This window comes from Peromyscus eremicus, chromosome 8a (assembly GCF_949786415.1).
Source record: "Peromyscus eremicus chromosome 8a, PerEre_H2_v1, whole genome shotgun sequence".
Classification (NCBI taxonomy): domain Eukaryota; kingdom Metazoa; phylum Chordata; class Mammalia; order Rodentia; family Cricetidae; genus Peromyscus; species Peromyscus eremicus.
The window spans coordinates 38949678-38966337 of NC_081423.1; the positions used below are offsets into that span (position 1 = coordinate 38949678).

Genomic DNA, 16660 nt, shown 5'->3' on the forward strand with positions numbered 1-16660 from the left:
CCTCCCTGCCATGATGGACTGCACTCCTCTGCACAGACAATTCCTCATTGAAGTTGCTTTTTGTCTGGTTCCGGGTCATGGGGACAAGAAAAGTCACTGATACTGATGTCTTGCCCTATAGGACGATAAAACTATGTTAATAGTAACAAAACAGCCACAAGAACAGCCACAGGTGCCACTCACTGAGCCATCTTATGCAGATGGCATCTGGAGGCTCAGGACCGATTTATAAGGTGGGATATGGATGGATAAAGCAGACGACACTCAGGTTAGAGAGCTATTCAGGGTCACACACAAACTAAATCTGACTCTTGGATACAGTTCAATTCCCATGACAGCCAGTTAGACCAGGTGCAAGCTCCCTTAAAGCTGCCACCCGTCACTGAGTCCCTCACTGTTTGTCTGTCCTCCAGCCACAGGCTATTTTCTTCTTCTCATTGTTTTCAGGGTGCTACTATTTTGTCTCCCAGACTGGGTCATCATTGAGTTCCCTTCTCCATGGTTACAACGTTGCCTGCCCTCTTCTGCTAATTCTTCCTACTCCTCTCATTGTATAATAGTTTCTCTTCTGCTGCTGTGAAAAAAATATCTGACAAGAAATTTCAAGAAAGTATGGTTTGTTTTTGCTCACAGTTCCAGGCTACATACAGTTCATAATGGTGAGGAAGTCATGGTGGCAGACTCAGGCAGTGTCTAGTCATGTTGCATCTGCGTCCACGAAGCAGAGAGCAATGCATGGGGTCCTCAGCTCCCTTTCTACTTTTTATGCAGTCCAGGATCTCAGGCCATGGCATGGCACCACTCACAATCAAGGTGGGTCTTCTTAGCTTAAATATCTAGATAATCCTTCACAGACATGCCCAGAGGTTTGTTTCCATGGTGATTATAAATAATATCAAGTTGGCAATCAAGATTAGCCATCACAAGCTGTTACCTCCCAAGAGTTTTAAAATAGGGCCATGATTTCACTTATGCAGTTCCCATTCCCAAGAGGCTACATCCTTGCTCTTGAATCTGCACACGACCTCTCTGACTGAGCATCTGATGGAAGTGATGCTGTGTGGTGACTTCTGAGACAGGGTACAATTACCATGCAGTTGCCACCTTCATCATTGGGGCATCAGTGCTTCGAGCCCCGAGCTGTGGTCTAGGGAAGTCATCTTTGTGCAGAAGAGGCCATATGCAGGTGCTCTGGCCAGCAGCTGTGCTACTAACAGTATCTATGGCTGGCCATGTCTTCCCTGCCATGATGGACTATATTCCCTGGAATGTTAAGTCAAAATAAACTTTTCCTCCCTTTAAGGTGCTTCTGCTCAGATATTTGGTAACAGAAAAGATAGGAGTATGTGGAGTGCTTTTGGAAGGGCTGTGTAGAAGGCTTTTTTAAAGGACAGTCACTTTCTCTTTATTCCCATGCAAATAGGCACTTTTCCTGTTTTCTGCATGCAGCGTACACAGAAAATGTATTTTTTTTCCACTTGGAAAGTGGGTAACCCAGCACCTGCTTCTTACCCATCTGGTGTTATGTCTGCAGTATATATTATATTCTAAATCTCTTGGGTTGATTTGAGTAGAAATTGTAGTCTTTTTTGAAGATGGTTTCCGCATTAAGACAATATCATATTATGTGGAGAATCTTTACATTCATTGTTCTTAATTTCACATAAGTGGTTCTTCACCAGGGAAAATCAGGGGCTCACAGACAATATTCCTTTCCTTGAGATTGCTGGGAAGTTGCCCAGTGAGGCTCAATGAGAAGATGGAGTGCAGGTCAGGCTGCACGATGCTGAGATGGGAGGGGCTCCTATGAGTGAAAACTGCTCTTTTGATTGAACCCTAGACACAACACACAGCATTCTGGAGGTTTACACTGGCTTTTCATTAAATTTCTTGTGGCCTCCAATAGCAACAACAAATTGTTTTTGGTGTGTGTGAGCAAAATGATCTTATCATTTTGATTCATTGAATATCAATTCCAAGAACAACCTTGGATTTCAATCAACCTGACACCTTAGTTTACAGGTAATGTGAGATCCTCAAGGGAAAGGCTGACCAGGGTTACAGGGGACATTAGCACCCATCTGAGTTGGCTTCAACTGTTAACTTGGCACAGCCTAGAGTCATCTGAGAAGGATGTCCCGATATCAGTATTTGCCCATATCAGAGTACTCCATGGGCATATTTTTTGGGACTTGTCTTGATTGATGATTAATGTAGGAGGGCCCAGCCCACTATAGGCAGCACCATTCCCTAGGCAGGTGGTCCTGGGCTGTACAAGAAAGCTGAGCATGGGTCTGTGAGTGAGTAGGCAAGCAGTGTTCCTCTCCGGTTTTTGCTTCAAGTTCCTGCTCAGACTTTCTTCAGTGATGGACTGTGACCCAGAAGTGTAAGCCTATAAATTCTTACCTCCCATAAACTGCTTTTCGTTAGCAAGCGAAGAGAAAAAAGAGCAGTACCCGATTTGGGATTTGGAGCCAGGTCTGCTGACTCTTAGCTGCACGCCTTCTCTGTCATCAGCAGAGGGGTCAAGTTTGCTCCTTTTTACTCTTCAAGGCATTTTTAGAGGCATGCTTGCATTATGATCTTAAAGGGACACCTCCAGGGGGTTAAGGAGAGTGATTAGGATCTGAGCCCAGTAACCTTAACTGAAATTTTGCTTTCTGTACTACTGTGGGCAGTGAGGATTTTAGCCATGGCAATGACTGTCCCTGTTAGTCTCATACACTCAGCTTTTGCCCATCGTGGGCAGAATGCTTACAAAGACTTGGCGAATGGTGAGGCTTTATGAGCAATGTGGGACGTGAACATTGTCAGTGTCAATGAATTTGACAACTTAATGAGATAATCAGAGATACCAGTGTAGATACCAAAAGCCTAAAATGAAAGCTTTAACAATCAGGTCAGGACCATTTGGATCCTGACCCCTAGGGACCTATGGTGTCTTACACAGACATCTGGAGCCGACACCTAATGACCCACGGTGCCTAACACCATGGCTGTGCTCAAGAAAAATGACATAAGCTGTAAAATTTATTACTCAACAAGTTAATGGGAGATCTGCCTGTCCCTCAGACCCAGGCCCACACATGAGATCTGTGATGTAAGAGCTAATAACTTCCCACCTAACAACCATCAGAGAACTTCCAACCCCTTAGTGGTGCCAGCACATCTTGCAGAACTTGCTGGCTGCTTCTTTCCAGTTTATTCCAATAAATTCTGATTTGTGTCTTGGGTAAATTTGTCCTGGTGCCTGGGTCGCTGGCTTTCCCTGTTCTGTTTCCTGAGGCAGTCAGCTCCTTTAGTGGTTTTACTAACACTGTCAGCAGGGTTTCCTTTATGATCACACCAAGGCTTAAGTGAACAAGATGGCTGTGATGACCAAAAGGCACATACGCACCTTCTTATTTATTTATCATTTATCAATTATAAAACCAAGAAGTTACCCAGAAAAAAAAACAACCCTTTTTCAGTCTCAATGGCCAGGGCTGGGTCACCTGACTACTCTTGAGCAATTACTGGTAAGCTGAACTGACTACCTGCTCTCCTGAGACCCATTAAGATATACTTCTGGGACAGAAGTCTGCTGAGAAACATGGTCAGAATGTTGTAACCAGTCTGACTGGAGGAAGGAATATATTCTAAAGGGACACTTGTGCCTCTCTCTTTGGTCATCAGACTATTTAAATAATGGACTCCAAGAATTAGAATTTTCCTGGGACTCTCCTATTGGAAGAAGGAAGAGTTGAAGTTCTGGGGGCAGCCAGAGGAGGAACTTGTCTATGGGACAGACATCTATCTTGTCAGATGACCTGGTGGGAGAGACATGAAGCTAAGACAATGGTGGGCAGATGTATTAGTTACTTTTCTGTTGCTGTGATAAAACACCATGACCAACGCAACTTATGGAATGAGGCACTTATTTGGGCTTACAGTTCCAGAGTCCACGATAGCAGAGTGAAGGTATGGATGAAAGCTAAAAGCTCACACAGCTTAAGCCCTGAGCAGGAAGCAGAGAAAATGAACAGGAAATAATGCATGGCTCTAAAACCTCAAAGCTATCCCTCAATGACATGCTTCCTCCAGCAAGGCCACACCTCCTCAATCTATCCAAACGGTTCAACCAACTAGGACCAAGTTTTCAAATATCTGAGCCTATGGGGTGGGGCTTTCTCATTCAAAGCACTGCTGTTTCAGGCCACACCTTTCTAGGACTGTTTAGATAAGCTTATTCCTTGCCTTCTCTGTAACCATACCCTCATGTCAGCATGCCTGAAGATGGGTTTAGGGGGTCGTTAGATCTCTTTGCCCTCTCACCAATGTAGGCAGATTGACTAAATCTTCTTCTGTTTTTCACCATTTACTTGGCTGTCTTAATTGGATTATGGAGGATGGATGGTTGAATCTGGCTTCTCGGGGCATAGACTGTGACCCCAGTTGAAGTAACTTGTCCCAAGTTCATGGGCTGAAAAATGACAAAAGAGCTGGAACCTAGACCTCGACCTGCCAGACTCCACGGTCAGTGCAATTCAGCATTGCACAGACCACCTCCCTCCCTCCCTTACTTTTCACACTCTATCTCCCCTCCCAAATCCTAACCCCTCAGGTACCACTTGCCAGATTCTCAGGGAGTGTGCCTAAGTCTCTGGCTGGAGATTGTCGGATCCTTTCCCAGCCCGGTCAGTGTCAGCAATCAATCTGAATCTCCTGGGCGTGAAAACCAGCCGATTAGAGCTGTAAGTAGGTTTAACAACACAACACACAGGCAGCCCGAGCATGTCAGCAATTTTTCCCCTGGTGGCTGGGCATTAGCGAAAACGCTGAGAGAGGCACCCCTGTTCCATGACTGCTGAGGGAGAAATTCTCACCATGGCACATGATCTGATAAAATAGCACACTCATGTGTCAAGACTGGGAGGACCCAGGATGAGGAAAACAGGGCACAGAGATGGAAGAGGATGGCTTAGGGAGACATAATGCAATCATCACTAGGGCTGGTAAGATAGCTCAGCAGGTAAAGGTGCTTGCTTCCAAGCCTGATTACCCCAGTTCAATCTCTGATACCTACACAGTAGAACTAACACCTACAAGTTGTCCTCTGATCTCTATACATGCGCTATGGTAACCTGCCCCCCACAAATAAACAGATAAACATCATCATTGGAAATATAAGTAGACACCAGAGCAAGATTTATTCAATCCGATTTCTAAGACTCTTCCAAGTCAAATTCTTAATAGAATCCTCTTGTAGTTGGCTCCTTCTTGAGGTAACATCAGAACAAACAAAAAAACAACAGAGACCTCCTGCACTCTGTGCTCTTAGGCATCTCCTGACAACCTCCTAGGAGAAATGGCTATTGATATAACATTTGCATGAGCCAATTGCTTCATGGGAAATCTGACCAGCTCTCCATTCACAGATAGGAGGGTCACTTCTAGCAAAGCCCTGGTCTTCTGCAATTCCCTTCTTTTCCCTGTTGGCCTTTCTGGTTTGATTAGGCAGAACATATCCTAGTAGATTCTAAAGGTCTTAAGTCATGTGAACCTTGCAACTTCAAAGTTTAAAAAAATACTGTGGCTCCACTTGAGGAGAACAAGTCTACCCACAGATAGAGATGGGGTGGTTTGACTGTGGACTGTCACCCAAAAGCTCATGTGTTTGAACACTTGGTCCCCAACTGGAACCTTTAGGAAGTGGAATGTTGCTAGAGGAATTGGTTGTGTCACTGAGGGTGAGCTTGGAGATTTTCTAGCCTAACCATACTTCCTGTCTCTTCTCTGCTTCCTGACCATGCAATCAGTGGCCTCATGCTGGGCCACTGTGCCTTTGATGATGGATTGTATCTCTCAAACTGTGAGCCAGAATAAGCCCTTCCACCCTTAAGTTGCTTCTTGTCAGGTATTTGGTCATAGCAATGAGGATAGTAATTACTATAGCAGCCAAAGATTGCTTGTGACATTAACAGATGGCTTGGGATCTTCATATTTATTTTTGAAAAGATTTATTGCATTTTTACTAATGGGTATGAGCATTTCTTAGTTAACTTTGCACAAAACATCATGACCAAGGTAACTTATAAAAGAAAACATTTAATGGGGCCTACAGTTTCAGAGGGTGAGTCCGTGACCATCATGGCTGGGAGCATGACATCAGGCAGGCAGGCATGACACTTGAGTAGTAGTAGCTAAGGCAAAAGCACAAGAGAGAGAGAGAGAGAGAGAGAGAGAGAGAGAGAGAGAGAGAGAGAGAGAGAGAGAGAGAGAGAGAATGCTAACAGGGAATGGCATGGGCTTTTTGAAACCTAAAATCTTATCATCAGTGACAGACCTCATCTATCAGGGCCACACCTCCTAATCCTTCCCAAACAGTTCCACCATGTAGAAATCAAAATCTTTTCTTCCTTCTTTGTACTTGTAGCCTCAGACCTTCAACATGGCTATGATCTGAAGTGCTGGCTCCTGACATCAAGTTGAAGTTCAGGTAAGGGAATGAGAATGATGTGGCCACAGCCACACATGTCTTTTTGTTACTAGAGTTTTTAGGGTCAGAGGCTGGGCCCTGGCAGACCTAATAAGCCAGGTCAGCCACCTGTCACCAATATGTCAATTAAAGAAGGCATGTAATAGTGACAATTTAAAAGCAGAGAGAGGAGATTTATCCAATGTGGTCACATTGGCAACAGGAACAAATAAAGAGATCTGATATACTCCAAGTTCATCTCTGAGGTACTGATTAAGGCTGTAACAGTCAGGGTACAGTCCCGCCCATCACTGATCCATCATTGTCTTGGTATCACTCTCTCCTGAAAGTTGTTTTGGCACATTGCTAGATTTGTGGGAAATCCCTGCTTGGGAGACAAGCTTCCCCTCTGGCTGACACCAGGCTTCAGCCTTGTCCTTCTCCCTAAATGAGATTCTTGGGGAAAATTCCAGTTCCTTGGGGCCTATTTAAGTTTTTTATTTTTTATTTTCTGTTTCTGTGGTGAGATACCTTGACCAAAAGTGACTTAACAGAGGGAAGGTTTATATGACTTACAATTTCAGGTATAGGTCATTATTGTTGAGAAATCAGCATAAGAAATTGAAGCAGCTAGCCATGTCTGTAGCCAAGAGTGCAGAGAAAATGAATGCATACATACCTGTTAGTATTCAACTCATTCCCTACAGTTACATAGTCCATGATTCTCTGCCTAGGGAATGTTTGGGTCAATTAGCATAATAAAGATAACCCTCTACATTAATGTCCGCATGCCAACCTTATCTAGACAAATCCTCATTGAGACTCTCTTCCCAGGTGAGTCTAGATTATGTCAGGTTGACAAAACCAACTGTCACATTTTAACCATTTAAATAGCCAAAGGAAAGTGTTGTTGGTTGTTTTTACTCTTTTGAGGGGCCTGCCATCCAGCTCCTAAATAAATCACTCACAGAGGCTTATTCTCACTTATAAATGCCTGGCCTTAGCTTGGCTTGTTGCTATCCAGCTTTTCTTAAAATTATTTCATCTATCTTTGGCTTCAGGGCTTTTATATTTCTCTATTCCTGTATACCTTTTCTTTCCTTCTTACTCCATTGCTGGTTGTGTGGCTGGGTTGCTGGCCCCTGAAGTCCTCTTCCTTCCTCTCTCATTCCTATATCTTTTTCTCCCAGATTTCTTCTTCTTTTAATTCAGCTCTTTATTAGACCAAGCAGGTGTTTTAGACAGGCAAAGTAACACAGCTTCACAGAGTTAAACAAATGCAACATACACAAAAGTAACACACCTTAAAATAATATTCTACATCATTTCCCTCTTTTTGTCTAAATAAAAAGAAAGGCCTTAACTTTAACATAGTACAACTATATACAACAAAAACAATTATTAAGGGAGAATTAATTTACAATATTCAGTCCATTACATTTAGCAAATTTAGAGAAAGCACTCCACCATCCATCCATCTTCATGACTCCAAAGTTTAATATATAATTTACTTTCCATCATAATTAAGGAAAACTACAACTATAACTAGTTTTCAACTCCTTCAAAGACACCCAGAAGGATGTAATATTACCTGAGTATATAGGAAGTACATTGCAAGCAACTTCCAAGACTCTAGAAATGACAGAGACTTCTGACTGCTTGGACAGTTACTCAAAGTTCCTCTGCAATGTTGGGGCATCTATATTTAGCCTATAGGCCTAGAGTATCTGGTAGACTTTCAGTGAAGCAGGAAATTTGAAGGACTGTCCTGCCCTGTATTGGCAGAGTTCCTTTGTCACTTTCCTCTGTGTCCTGCAGAATATCTGGCAGACTCTTCTCTGAAGCAAGAATTTTGAAGTACTGTCATATTTTGTTTTGGCAATGTTCAATAGTCTTTTTCCTCTGTGTCCTGCATGTCCAGTCTGCCCAACATATTGCCAGTAGTCAAAGGCAAGAACAGTTTTCTTGCTCAGTGTCTAACCTTGCCACAATGAAAGCAAACTCCTATGAAGTTTCTTCAATGCCCATCATCTCTGAAATAAATTGGTGCTGTTAGGAGCAGATGTGTCTCCTTATCACGAAAAGCCCTAAGTTAACAAAAAATTTTAAATGCCATATTCTGTAGGTCTTTGAAGTGTTTGAAGACCATTTGTCTATCTACAATATACCTATTTAACCTAGAAACCATACCTAACATATTTACAAATTTGATTGTTATAAATGACTATTTATAAAAACTACTAGCCTATGTTTCTTCATTATCCTATATAATTTATAATAATAGCTTTTAAAAACTAGAATTTTATCTTATATTTTAAATGAACTGCATAGGTGTAATATCTCAAACAAAAATATAAACATACACACAATATGTTATAACAAAAATAACCTTAAATTTGTATCAATATACAAAATACTTAATAAGAGTAGAAACATATATGCAGTTTGTTATAACAAAAGTTACCTTGATTTTGTATCACTATACTATATTTTCCTAAATGATAACAAACATCCATAACTCATCAAATAACAAAAGACCACCCACCTCATCTCTTGGGAATGTGGTGTAGTATTCTCCAAACTGCTTTCTTCTGTCTGTTGATGAAGTATCTTTTGGGTCCCTGAGAAAATTTGAGATAATGACCAAGTCCTGGAAAGACCAGCAGTAACCTTTGCTGATAGACATCATCTGTCCAGTTTCAGGAGGTCTCTCTTGATCAAACCTAATTCATATTATTCCTGAAGGAATCCACAACCTCTCATCTCCTGTGGGAACAAAGCTCAAAAGCAGTTTTGATTTCCATTTGACAAATATATTTTTTGACTTCTTTTTTAAAGTTAATGCATTCTTAAAATATTTAGGCTGGTTTATCTCATCAGTCCCTCTTTCAATCCCATGTCTCTTAGCAGCCATTGTTTGCTTATTAACAATAAAAAAAATTTCAGAATCAACAGAGTAACATACAGGATCCAGACTCCCTGTGCATTTCTCATCTTACATGAAATTTTCTTTTTTAGTAACTTCTTTCTTTAAAGTCTTTATTTTTGAACTCTTCATTTTCCTATGACTATACCATTTTTCTTTTCTTTTTAAAAATTTTTAAAATTTTTAAAAGTATTTTTATTTTAAAATTAATTTAATTTTACATATCAGCCACGATTCCCCCATCCACCCTCCTCCCACCCCCAGCCTTCCCCCCCAATCCATCCCCTATTCCCACTTCCTCCAAGGCAAGGTCTCCCATGGGGAGTCAGCCCAGCCTTGTAGACCCAGCTAAGGCAAGTCCAGTCCCCTCCTCCCTATACCAAGGCTGAGCAAAGTGTCCCAGCATAGGACCTAGGTTCCAAAAATCCAGCTCATGCACTAAGGACAGGTCCTGGTCCCACTGCCTGGTGGCCTCCCAAATAGTTCAAGCTAATCAAATGTCTCAGTTATCCAGAGGGCCTGGTCCTATTCCATGGGGGCTCCTCAGCCATTGGTTCACAGTTCATGTGTCTCCACTAGTTTGGCTATTTATCCCTGTGCTTTTTCCAATCATGCTCTCGATATCTCTTGCCCATATAATCCCTTCTCTCTCTCGCTGATTGGACTCTTGGAGCTTCACCTGGGGTTTGGCCCTGGATCTCTGCATCTGCCTCCATCAGTCACTAGATGAGAGTTCCATCATGACAATTAGGGTGTTCGGCCATCCAATCACCAGAATAGGTCAGCTCGGGCATTCTCTCAACCATTGTCAGTAGTCTATCATGGAGGTATCTTTATGGATTTCTGGGGACCTCTCTAGCACTCTGCTTCTTCCTATTCCCATGGGGTCTTCATTTATCATGGTATCTCTTTCCTTGTTCTCCCACTCTGTTCCTGATCCAGCTAGGACCTCCCGCTCTCCTAAGTTCTCTTTCCCCCCGACCCTTGCCCTCCATTACCCCCTCTCACCTCCAGTTTGTTCATGTAGATCTCATCCTTTTCTCTGTCATTGGGTGATCTCTGTGTTTTTCTTAGGGTCCTCTTTACTATGTAGCCTCCCTGGAATCGTGAATTGCAGTCTGGTTATCCTTTGGTTTACATCTAGTATCCACTTATGAATGAGTACATACCATGTTTGTCTTTCTGAGTCTGGGTTACCTCACTTAGAATGATATTTTCTAGTTCCATCCATTTGCCTGCAAACCTCATGATGCCATTGTTTTTCTCTGCTGAGTAGTACTCCATTGTATATATATATATACACACACATTGTTAAATACTCTGTTGCCCATTTAGAGGTTTTTCTGTCTGGACCTCTTTTACTGCATCTTCTAGCCTGTTTTGACTGAAGGAGCAAAAATCTATTAAGCCTAAGCTAAGGCTTGGGACCTCTGACCTTTGGCTTTGGCAGCTGGCTTTGTCCATTTTTCCAGCTGTGAAAGCCAAGCTAAGGTGTATCTGACCAGGAACTGCATTCAAACTTTCTAGAGCTCTAAAATTCCAATGCTTGCACTATGGCAGGAATTTTTACTTAGTTTTTTGTTCGTATTTTATGTATTGGCTGCTCAAGGGCTCACCAGCAGGCAGAAACTCTTAAAGGAGTCTTGTATAATATTAGAGGGACCAGCCTTAATATTATACATCCCAGGGGCTCAAGAGAGAGAACTACTAATGGCAAGGACTATTTTCAGGAAATAGAATCTCAGCACACCGAGCTCTGTAGTCCACTTGTTTTAATTCCTCTGGCATAACATCCTGTGTACACAGCTTCAGTTCCATTCTCGTGCCTAGCTCCTATCTTGCCTGATTTCTCTCTGTTTATCTACTGCTCCCTCTAAGTTCTATCTTAATTCTCTTGTCTTAATTCTGCCTCATCTAGGTCCTTTTCACCTTGTTCTTACCCAGCTAGGACTTTCCCATTTGGCTCTTCCTCATCTTCCATCTCATTCCTCTAGTACTCTCTTCTAGCCCTTCAGTCTAGTTCTTCCCCATCTCAGTTTGTTCCTCTCAAGTTCTTACCCATCTAATTCTTCCATTCTCTTTTCTCTTCTCCATCCCCCTGTGCCCTGGAAGTCCTGGTATATATACACTTACAAGCAGTAGTCCCTTAGCAGTGCAAAGCCAGGCTTCCAGGGTCAAACGGAGGGGTGATAAGAATCACATAGGGAGGCAATAACCGTTAATTATCATTTGCAACCCCAAAGGGAAGTGACCAATGGGGAAATGAATTAACTAAAGGCTAGATTCAGGTAATATCTAAGAAGAGGGCTCTTATGTGCTCAACTATAATCTTAAACGTGATTGGTAGAAAATGTTAAGAATCTATAAGTTGCTAGATATAAATAAAATTTATTTATTTTAAATAATAATACTGTCTTCTTTTTTCCTGTGGCTCCTATCTGTCCAAGCTATCTGTCATTTTTATGCAGAGTGGGGGAAAGTGTGCTCAGTCACTAGGCAACCTATGTACAGCTAGATGCCTCTGGTGATAGTTAAAGGGAGATCTGGAACTGGAGGTAAGGTTTGGGAAAGGAGGAAGTAAAGCTTAATTGGCACATCTGCCAGGCTTCTCAAATGGGTAGTCTGTTCTTAGAGAGTACAGAGGTATCTCTGATAAGGTACTTTCCTCCATCTGGGGATGGACCTGGCCGGATGCTGCCAATGATGATAATTACAGGGAGGCTTGAACTGGGGTTCTGGCTGAGCATAGCTGTCAGTGCAGAAGGTTATCTAAATATTCCTAGAAGTGGTTAGGTAAGGAGTTAAAGGTCGAAAGTTAGTAAGGCTGTAAGAAAGGAGGGTCCGAGCTGAATTGTGTAAAGCTATTACTTAACATCCACCTGACCTAGGTGGTGTCTCCTTGTGGAATTTACCTTAAATCAGGAGACTTGCATATGGACTGTTATTACTGCTAGTCCTTGAAAGTGGCCAAGGGAGATATCTGATTCCAGAGAAAGCCTTTCCTGAGGTTGTTCTCCAAATACCTGGAATGTGTATGTCCAGAGAGTGATCAGTCCATACTGTAAGCCCTTCTCAGGGAAAAGTCAATTGGGAAAACTATGAAGGCACACATGATTTTCATAACAGAAGACAGCTGATATATAACAAGCCAAGTAACACCAAAAACACCTTGGGATTTGCCTTCCTCTGGAGTAATTCCCTGATCCCTCCAGGTAGTGATTTAGCCATAACCAGCTGAGTTCTTATGATATATTCCTGTGGCCTGCAGCAAAGGAGCTCTATCTCCCCCCCCACCTTTTTAAGCTTTCACAGGCACTATGGAAAACTGAGCACCACATTGGTACCACAAAATGTTGTTGGTTGTTTTTACTCTTTTGAGGGGCCCACCATCCAGCTCCCAAATAAATCACACACAGAGGCTTATTCTCACTTATAAATGCCTAGCCTTAGCTTGGCTTGTTGCTAGCCAGCTTTTCTCAACTTAAATTACCCCATCTATCTTTGGCCTCAGGGTTTTTATCTTTCTCTATTCCTGTATATCTTTTCTTTCCTTCTTACTCCATTGCTGGTTGTGTAGCTGGGTGGCGGGAACCCCAAAAGAACAAAAATAGAGAATGACACAGGGGTCTCTAGAATACTTTCTGTCCTGTAAGGATTTCTATATCTTTCCACAGAATTCCATAGATGGTTTCCATTTTGTCTCATTGGCCAGAGTTGTGTCAAGGACTACTCCTAGTTACAGTGGAGTCTGGGAAAATGAGTATTTGGTTTTCTGTGCTTCAATAGAGGGGCATGACAGGAAAAATGGGGTTAGCAATAAGTGTGTGTTATCCTACAAATGTGTCTGCTGCAGAGAGTGTTTCTATTTGACTGAGGTCACAGCCTGTGTCCCAACCACCCAAGTTCAGCCACCCATCCTCAACAGGCCAATTAAAGGAGCCACATTAATAGTGGAAAGCAGAAAAGGCAGATCAATTCAATATGGGAACATTGAGAACAGGGACAAAGAGATCCAGTAACCCCCCCCCCCCCCAGTCCATCTTCTGGGGGCCTGACATGAGGGTGGGATTTAAGTAGAAGGCAAGACATGTGCATAACTAAATGGTCCCAGCAAGGTGTGGACCTTGCCCACCACTGTCTCAGCCCCATGTCTCTCTTGCAAGGCCATTCCTCACAAGTTGTAAATCTTCCTCTTCTAGCTGTCCCGGGAGGTTCAGCCCTTTTTTCTTCAGTAAGAGATTCCTAGGGAAGTTCTTATTTCTTGGGGTCCATTGTTTTAGTAATCTGATGGCCAAAGAGAGGGGCATAGTGTCTCTTAGAACATCTTTCCCTCCAGGCAGGTTGCTGGAGTAGCAGAGGAGCCAAGATGGCAACTTGGGTTTGCTTGCTTCTTAAGTCCATGCTCTTAGCTCCCAAGAATGAGCTGATCCCGCTGCTTTTACTCTCTATCTCCACTGAAACCGGGCAACTTGAGGATGTCTGTTGGTAGTGACTGTGGGTTTCTTTGTGCACAAAACAAAGGGATGGTTTAAATGAGGTCTTCTCCCTGCCAGCCTGAGGTTGTATGACTTCATGTCTTCATCTGGCCGGTAGCATTTTAAGTCTCATTCAAAACCAAACCAACACAAAAATGACTATCTTGGGCAAGTGATACATTTCCCAAGATCCAAGTGCATAAAACAGGATTGATTTTTTTTTTTGGAGTTTGTTTTCACGGAAGGTGGTGTGCGTGTTTATGGGTGTCCCTTTGAGATGTCTGATTTGGTTTCAGATGGTGAATGGAGATTGATTTTTGTCTGCTGTGATCTGTAAATCTCAATTGTTGAGGCTCCTGCTCAAAGTCTCCTTCCTCCACTCCCTCCTTTTCAGCTTGCTTAGGAGCACATTCCACTGGAGCCTTTACATTTCAGGGTGTAATCTGATTTTCTTCTGCTTTTTGGCTAATAGTTGTTCCTCTTCTATAGTGAGAACTGGGTTGGGGGGGATATGATTTTTTTTGTGTCTGTCTCCAGGGATTGAGCTTTCTTTTCCAATAGGAGATTCATTGGGAAATTGTGTGTGTGTGTGTGTATAATATTTTATTTATTCCTTGAGAATTTCATACATACACAAAATGTATTCTAATCACACTCACCTCTTCCTCCCCCCCTCCACTTACTCCCAGGTTCTCCCTCTCATCTCCCTCCCAAGTTTACATGTCTTACTTTTGTCTTTTAATAGGAAACTCTCTACATGTTTTTTTTTTTTTGAAGAAGAAGAAAAGTGATACCACTGGGATTGGAAAATGTTAAGAACATCCTTTTTTTTTTAATAAAAAACTTACTTATTTTACATCCCAATTGCAATTTCTCCTCCCTCTTCTCCTCCCAGTCTCTCCCCCAACCTCCCCATCTGCCTCACTCATTCATTCCTCCTCCATTTCTTTATTTTTTAACATAATGGTTTTATGATTCTTTGGGACTTTACATCATGTACCCCAATCCCACCCTTATCCAGTCTCTCTGTATCTGCCCCTCACCCTTGTAGTGTCCCCCAAAGGAAAACATTAAGACAAATAATAAGAATAAAATAAGAAATAAAAGTAAAAATAGAAATAAGACTATTAATAGAAAACATAAAGAAACAAACAAACAAAAAGCAAACAAGCACACAACAAACAAAACCACTTCGCTCCTCCATCTTTCCCACCTCTCCACCATCTCTTCATTCATCTTGGTGACATTGGGAGCTGCAGTGTGTCACGCAGTAGACCATTTTCTCCAAACAGCTTTACTTGCAAACATTCATTGTGTAATGTGGTGTCGGTCAGGTCCAAGGCCTCTGGCTTCAGGTACACCATCAATACTGGACCCTCACCAAATCTCCTGTTGGATACTCTGCTGTTGGATGAATCATGGAGATCCTATGTCTATGGTTCTACAGGACCAGTCCCTTCACACACTCCAGCAGGTTACAGATGGGGTAGATGATAAAGAGTGCCAACTCAAAGCCCTGGACATGTGCCTGGGTGGTAGCTGAGTTGGTCAGTCCCGGGCTACTGGAACAAGCCACCTCAGGTGAGGGGTGGGGCCAGCTCTCCCATGCCGGGGTCATGGGATCCACTATCCCAGGACTGGCAGGGGATGAGCTCTATGGTGGGGGGTTGGCAGCTCTTTCTGGGCCAGTGAGGGGCAGGGTCAGCTCAGCACAGGCCTTGTACTTCAACATGTAGTTCAACATATAGTTCAACACATGGTTTGCATGGGCCCCTATGGTAATGTGGGCAATGGCCATCAACACAGACCCCAGGTGCAGCAGGACCCCTGATTCAGACATGGCCATCATTAGCAGCATGGGTCTGAATGTCACCATAGCCCCTGGTGGTAGCACAAGCCTCCCATATTGGCATGGGCATAGCAGCAGCATAGTCCCCAGACTCCCACATGACCCCAGGTAGCAGCCCAGCCCAAAAGTCACATGGCTTTTGATGGTAACAGGAGCCGTGGACATCAACATAGCCCCCCATAGACCTCACTGTGATAGGATCACAGACCCAGACATGGCCCTTGGCTGCAGGTCAGGCCCTGATGTCTCCATGGCCCTGGGTGGCAAACAGGTCACTTACATAGCCCATTCCTCACTACCCTTGTCTCTTCAGATCTGCCTCTCTCCACAGGACATGAACAATTTTGCCTTTCTCTCTCCCTCATATCCCACCATATATTTGCTCACCATAATGGAGCCTTGTGGTTCCAAGTGGGCCTGAGGATACTTCTACTTGACTAAGGCAGGAGGACCCAGGCAGGCTTGTGGGTATTCATCCCCTGCTTGGACCTAAGGGCACCAAATGGGCCATGGATTCTTCTACTCGCCTAGGGCCTCTTTTTTTTTTTTTTTTTTTTTTTTTTTTTTTTTTTTTTAGCATACTCAGTCCAATTAGGCACATGGTTTGGGGCCATCCATTGGGCATAGGAAGCTTTTAAGGCCACTTTCCTGAAGAAAATTGACTCTCCCTCTATGTTGGATAGTATTATGTCAACTTGATACAAATAGAAGTCATTGGAGAGGAGGGAACCTCAACTGAGAAAATGCCTCCATAGATCAAGTTGTGAGCAAACCTGTATGGCATTTTCTTAATTGGTGTTTGATGGTGGAAGGCCCAGCCCACTGTGGGTGGTGCCATCCCTGGACTGGTGGTCTTGGGTTCTATAAGAAAGCAGACTGAGCAAGCCATGAGGAGCAAGACAGTAATTAGCACTCTTCCATGGCCTTTGTATTAGCTCCCTGCCTCCAGGTTC

General features: G+C 43.0%; 1 long non-coding RNA gene across 1 annotated transcript in view; it reads left to right on the forward strand.

Moving 5' to 3' along the window:
* The first annotated feature begins 637 nt into the window (after positions 1–637).
* LOC131916037 (uncharacterized) overlaps positions 638–16660 on the forward strand; it is a 71624-nt gene continuing 55601 nt past the window's right edge. Inside the window, exons 1-2 of the long non-coding RNA XR_009380495.1 lie at positions 638–813; positions 6416–6478. This is a non-coding gene — a long non-coding RNA (uncharacterized LOC131916037). The remainder of the gene's footprint in view (positions 814–6415; positions 6479–16660) is intronic.